We start from the raw sequence: 7500 nt of genomic DNA on the forward strand, positions 1-7500 counted from the left end.
CTTAATCACATATATATATATATATATATATATATATATATATATATATATATGTGTGTGTGTGTGTGTGTGTGTGTGTGTGTGTGTGTGTGTGTGTGTGCACAAATATATATATATATACATATATATATATATATATATATATATATATATATATATATATATATATATATATATATATACACATACATATATATATACATATAAATATATATCTACATATATATATAAATATATCTACATATATATATACATATAAATATATATCTACATACATATATATATATATTTATATATATGTACATGTTTGTGTGTTTATGTATGTACATAAGCCTGTTTGCCCGCCCCCCCCCCCCCCTCCGATGAGCCGCGTTGCAGGTCACGTGACCCCGTCGTCCGAATCTCTCGCCGAAGCGTAACGTCTGACCCCTCCCCCCCCCCCCCCCCCCCCGCCCGGCCGTGAGAGGCGCAGCGTCCCAAATGCAAATCTAGGACCATTTTTAAGCTGCAACCGAACCTTCACAGGTGTAATTTAGTAAAAAAAAAAAGTTTATAGGACCTTCTTAGGTATAAGTTAGTATAAAGAATAAAGGACTTTTATAGGCTTAATTTAGTATTAAATAAAGTTTATGGGATGTTTATAGGTGTAATTTATTTCTAAAAAATAAAAAAATAAAAAATACAAGTTCATAGGACCTTTATAGATGTAATTTAGTATTTAAAAAAGTTTATAGGACCTTGCAATAAAAAAGTAATTTGTAATAAAAAAGTTAAAAATTGTGTTCCTTTGAGGCATGTTGCGAGATCTTTCCTTCATCCCCCCCCCCCCCCCCCCCATGCCTCGGTTGCTTGCGTGGGAGAGAGTCAGCCTAGAGTATGTTCTCTTTGTCTGTTCATCCGTCCTGTTCTCTCTATATGTTTGTCTATCTATCGTTCCCTCTCTCTCTTTACTCTCTTTCTCTCTCTCTCTCTCTCTCTCTCTCTCTCTCTCTCTCTCTCTCTCTCTCTCTCTCTCTCTCTCTCTTCTTTCCTTCCTCTCTCTCCCTCCCTCTCCCTCTCTTATCAGCCCCCTCTCCTTTCCTCTCTCCCTCTCCTTCCCCCTCCCCTTACCTCCCCCTCTCCCTCTCCTGCCTTCACCCTCACCACCTGTTCATCTCCCAACCTGTCTGCGGTGACGTCATCAGATGCAGCATCTGCCTCCGTCATGCATGAGCCGAGATATGGGATTCTGATTGCCACATTTTGATTGCCACATCAGGGTACGCCCGTCGCTTTATGAACCTGGCCTTGTGTGCTCGCAATAAATGGGTGACTGAACAATAGAGAGCTGGATGGATAGATACATGGTGGAATGAAGAGAGAGATAGGCAGGTCTAACAATCAATTAATAAGGGAATGGATGAATAGATTAATAAATAGATAAAGATATAAGTGGATACAAAGCTAAATAAATTGATACATAGATAGATAAGTAGATGAATACATTGATAAATAGATGGATACATAGACAAGTAAATAAATAAATGGATACATAACTGAATGGATAGATGAGTAAAATTCAATTGAATCAAAAGGTGTGAATGTCAATTATCATTATCCGACTGACACCATATCTGCAAGTACTTTTGTTTCTAGCTTGGTTTTTACATATTATTGCCAACATTACCATTACCACCACCAAATTAATTTGAAATACATTTATCATTACTCTATCTAACACAAAATACATTTATCATTACTCTATCTAACACATAACACTCTTGTGTTTCCTTCGTCATACATAACGCTAACATATTATGTCTGAAATCATATTTTATTTTTCTTTCGTTGCAGATTGTTCAATTCATATTTGGTACCATATATCATGTGACTGTAGACTTTGTGTATCTTTACTTTGATGTGACTTCATAAGTTCATGCTTACTTTCATATTTCATGTGACTGCGGACTTCATATTTCTTTATATTGATGTTAGAGGAATTATTAATGTCTTGATATCATATTTCTTTTCGATGTAAGATCAACAATTTATCTTAAAACCAAGCGACTGTGGATTTTTATTATCTATTTTGATGCAAGATGACCAATTCATGCTTAGTTTCATATTTCATATGTTTTCAAGTATCTGTATTTTGATGCAAGTTGACCAATTGATGCCTTGAATAATATACCTTGCAAATGCGAAATTTAAGTATCTTAATTTTGATGTAAGTTGAATAATTCATGCTTGGTATTCTATTCCATGCGACTGCGGAATTTAACTAACCTTACTTTGTAAGATGACCAATTCATGCTTGGATTCATATTACACGTGACTGTGGATTTTAAGTAGCTTTGAATGAATGTGAGATGACAATTCATGCTTACATTCAGTTTTCATGCGAAGGTGACATATATATTTCGTGTCAGATGATAGTCATACTTGCAATCATATTATTTGTTTTGGCAGGTTTAAGGCGTTTTCCTCTTGACGCGTGAGTATCTAATGCTTTGAATTATATTTCAACTGACTGTAGACTTCAAGTATCCACATTTTGATGTAAGATGATTAAATAAAGACTCTTTCGACCATTTTTAGTCGATTTGTTTTCCCTTTTAAAGTTTCGGAAATGATTATCATCAACCTGAATGAACATGGACGCTTTTGGGTAAAAATCAATAGTCAATTCCAACTAAGTAAAAATTAAGTAATATATGTTTTTGTTTTATTTATTTATTCTTATCTATTTATTCATTTCGTGTATTCCCTCCCCCCCCCCTCCTTTTCGATAAATCTAAAACACAAAATACTCATTTTTATGAACATATATCTTTTCATTTTACAAAACGTACATTAAAATATAGACGTACTAACAGTTTAAATTGAACATGATGTTTACATATTAAAAAAAATAGACTTGAGTTAAGCTATTTTCAAACTGAATATCATTTACGAAAATATAATGCATGAACAACATTCTTTTCAACTCTGAAGCTGTCTTTTATCCGCTGGAGTGATTGAAGTTTGTAGAGAGCCACTGATACACTTGTTAAGAAGCGTATATCATAGGCTTGTATTAGTTTTTTTTTTCTCTGTCTGCCTGTCTGTCTATTGATCTATCATTTAATTCTCTCTCTCTCTCTCTCTCTCTCTCTCTCTCTCTCTCTCTCTCTCTCTCTCTCTCTCTCTCTCTCTCTCTCTCTCCCTCTCCCTCTCCCTCTCCCTCTCCCTCTCCCTCTCCCTCTCCCTCTCCCTCTCCCTCTCCCTCTCCCTCTCCCTCTCTTCCTGCTCTTCCCTCTTTTTTTTTCTCTTCCCCCTCCTCTTCCCCCTGCACCCTTTTCGCAACACACTTTCTCCCCTAGCAACCAATTTGCAACCACGGCAGAAGGCTTATCAACACCGTCATAACATGCTACATATTGTTATCATAATATTTATTATTACGTGGACCTCCTACTCCTCCTCTTTCTCCTCCCTTTTTCCTCTTTCCACTTTTCCATACCCTCCTTTCGCTTTTCTCTCTCATTCTCTCTGTTCTCCCCCTTCCCTCCTCAACCTATCCCTCCCTCTTCCCTTCCTCTATACCTTTTATCTTCTTTCTCCTCTCCGTCCTATCTCCTTCTCTCCTTTCCTCCCTCTCTTTCCTACCTGCTCCTTCTCTCCTTCTCTAATCTCCTTCTGTCGCCTTCCCCCTTTATTATCTCCTGCCTTTGGCTTCCCCTCCCTCTTCCCTTTCCTTACACTCCCTCCCCCCCCTCCTTCCTCAGCTACCCCCACTCACATCAATTTCCTCTCCCTCCCCCCCCCCCCCCTCTCTCTCTCTCTCTCTCTCTCTCTCTCTCTCTCTCTCTCTCTCTCTCTCTCTCTCTCTCTCTCTCTCTCTCTCTCTCTCTCTCTCTCTCTCTCTTTCGTCTCCCTCTCCTACCTCTCCTTCATCTCCTTATGTCTCCCCTACCTCCCCACCCCCTTCATTCTTATTACATGTTAATATATATCTGAAAGAAATAAAATAGTAAAGATATGAGCAAGGAAGAGGAAAGAGTTATCACTGTTAGCACTATCACTATCATCATTATCATCATTATTGTTATCATTATCATTATCATTATCATACCTGTTACTATCTCATCCTCATTATTACTATCATAATTCTTTTATTATAATTATCATTATCATTATGCTTGATCATCATTATCATTACTAATATTACCATTATCATACCCATTATTATCAAAATTATTTTTAAATCATTAAATAATTCCGAATAAATATTTTGAAATTGCTTTTCATACCAAACGGATTCTTTAAAAAATGAAAGACAATACTCCTTTAAGAAAAAAGGTTAACGAATAAACAGCCCTACAAAATTATTAGAAAATAAAAAATAAATACACAATTAAAAAATAAAATCGCTATCACTAGAAAAGCGAGGCCACTTCCCCCCTCTGCCCCCCCCCCCCCTCCACCCCATGACTAATTAAGTAGGCCTATTTTTTCTTCTTTGGTTTCTTATGATTCTTATGTCTCTCTTTATATTGAGAGGCAGAGAGATAGATGTGTGCCTGTATAGATATAGGTACACATACACACACATTACCCTTTTATTTTATGTTTGCAAATCAAAATATTTCCGACTCCTGTTTCTGTTCATTCGAAAAAAAAAAAAAAATCTTCAGACCTAAAAATCTCCAGAGTCCGTGTGAAAAAAGACCAAAAACACTTCCTTAAGACCAAAGATATTTCCTTAAGACCAAAGACACTTCCTTGAGACCAAAGACACTTCCTTAAGACCAAAAACCCTTCCTAAAGACCAAAGACATTTCAAATTCAAATTCAAATTCAAAATACTTTATTCCATTAAAAACAGTGGTTATTCTTTTTACAGAGAGAGGTATTTTAAGACCCAAGACACTTCCTTGAGACCCAAACCACTTCCTTCGGGCCAAGACCACTTCCAGAGAACGAGCGATTCAAACGCGATGGAAAATCTGCCTCCGTGACGCCTTCCTGAGGAACAAATTGCGGGCGAGAATGACTGTTATTATCATCATTATCTTTGTTATTATGGTCGTTTCGCTGTTCGTTCTGTTATCATGTTGTTATATAGGTTATTATCACCGTTGTTATTATCTCTTGTCTAATATATTGTTTTGTCATCGTTATTATTATTATTGTTTTCACTTCTCAAAGATACACATCTGAGGGAGGAGGAGGATAATCGGTGTCAAATCTGTTTATTTAGGTTTTTTTTACTTTTATCTAGTATTATTATTATCATTATTACTATTATTATTATTATTATCATCATCATCATCATTATTACAATTGGCTATTTTACGAAATATGAATGTTATTGGATATTTTTTTTATTGTTATTATTATTAGTTTTTTTTTTTTCTATTTTCTTTTTTTTTACAGTTGACTGTTTTACGAAATATGGATGTTACTGGATTGCTCTTCTTGACATATATATTTGGTTTACTGTATCTCTCTTGTCATGGGTAAGAGCGGATGCCATGTCCTTTTTTATACTTTACTTGCAGATTTTTGCATAGTGGATATTGATTACGAATAACATTGAAAAGAGGAGAGTTTATTGCACTTTTTTTCCGTAAACCCGGAAATCTAAACGTTTCCTTGGTGATAAAGAGTTCCATCAATGACAATCTCACAGACTGCGACTTCTCTTTAAGAAGAAAAACACGCCATTCATGACGCGCCTTTCGCCGACTACGACATTCTGATCCAGCACATTAAGTAAAGCCTGAACGATAATCCTGAAATCCTGTTATCCAAAACCTATCTTCCTGGTTTATTCCCACGATATCTCGCACTAATTGTTCCAAGAGGAGGCAGATGGAGCAAATCTTTCCCAGCCTTCTAATCCTCCTACAGTGCATACCAATTAACATATCCCCAGTTTAAAGCCCGATAAATTGTCCTAGAAATCTCCTTTAAGCATTCCCGAGCACGGAGGAATGCCAGCTCACACGAGGCAGCCAAGAATCCATCTCCCCCCCCCCCTTCCCCATCTCCCCTCCCTGCCTCCCTCTTTCCTATCCACCTGTCGAAACCTTGAACCGCCCTTCCATTTGTGGCGACTTTGGGATTCTGACGTAAATCTTGGAAATGGCTTTGACCTCTCCCGTTCCAGGACCCGTTTTAGGAGAAGGCATTTCACATCGGAAGGAAGTGGTAAGATCTCTTTCCTCCAGTTTCCAAATGAAGTAGCATGATATTTGTTGGAAATTGCTGTTGTTGTTGTTGTCTTTACTATGAATCTCACCTTTTTCCATTTCTGTCTACAATATTTTTTTTTTTTATCATTACTCTTTCATCTTATTCCCTGTGACAAAATCTATCTCTTTGACCTTCGAACATCTTATTTTTAAACATCACCTTCTAAAATTCCTACCAAATACCATAGACGTTCTTTTCTCGAGGTTAATAGTCGGCTCCCGTGTTTGAGTCCCTGACCCTCCTTCGGTTTTGGGCTCCCCCTAAAGATGAATCTAATTTCTGCAACCCTTGTCTTTATTTGTCTTTTTTTTTTTCTTTTTTTTGCCGCGCCCCATTAAATCAAGCGTCTGTCGGAACCCTTCCTTCCCAGAGCCAACAGAAGTCAATGATGCAATTGCCAATGCTTCTCTGACCCCGTGATTCCTACGTTGCTGTTAAGCGTGCAAGGCTTTCTTTTCCTGTTTTACTTGTCATGTAATGCTTATGCTCCTGCTACTATTGACATTCTTGAAGGAAAATTTCCCCGAAGTGCTTCTTAAGTTTTTTGTTTAATACTTTTTAAAGTTTGGTTCTTATTTACATTATTGGCAATGGCTTCACATTATGTTTTTTTTTTTTTCTCTCAACAGGCTATTTCAGTTAATTAATATCCAGTTATTAATGTTATTAGTGTTGTTATTATCGCCATTAGTATTATTATTGCATACATATCTACCAGCACTCCGACTATAGGAAAATCTATATCAATGTCATTATCATTTCATGAATTTTAATGTGAGTTTCAAACGTAATTCAGCTTTCCATAAATATACCGCGTGAGAATTTATTTATTAGAAAGAGGTCACCGAATCGCTGTAGGAATTTTTTTGAATTTTACTTTCAGTGCGGTGGTTTTATGATTTATAGTTTTGCTCAATATTCTCGTAACTTTTTTCACTCAAGTCATTTTCTCGGTAATTATTATATAATCATGTCTTGCTCTTCATAAATGCTCTATTTATGTAAGAAACTGTGTGAGTAAAAGATGTATTTGTTGATGTTTTAGAAATAGTTTTTTGTTCCTTTCTTTATCATCGCAATTTCACCTTCATGTCTTTGTTTTGTTTTTGTTTTGTTTTCCTATTACAGTTTAAAGGTAATTTTCAATAATTAAAACATGTATTGTTTATGTTTTTTATTAAAGGCTATCAATGTTATTATCATTATATTCTTCAAAATTATTTTTTTTGCTCAAGTCACAGCTATTCCGTTTTCTCATCGCAAAAATATATGGAGTGATAG

This window comes from Penaeus chinensis, chromosome 38 (genome assembly GCF_019202785.1).
Source record: "Penaeus chinensis breed Huanghai No. 1 chromosome 38, ASM1920278v2, whole genome shotgun sequence".
Lineage (NCBI taxonomy): Eukaryota > Metazoa > Arthropoda > Malacostraca > Decapoda > Penaeidae > Penaeus > Penaeus chinensis.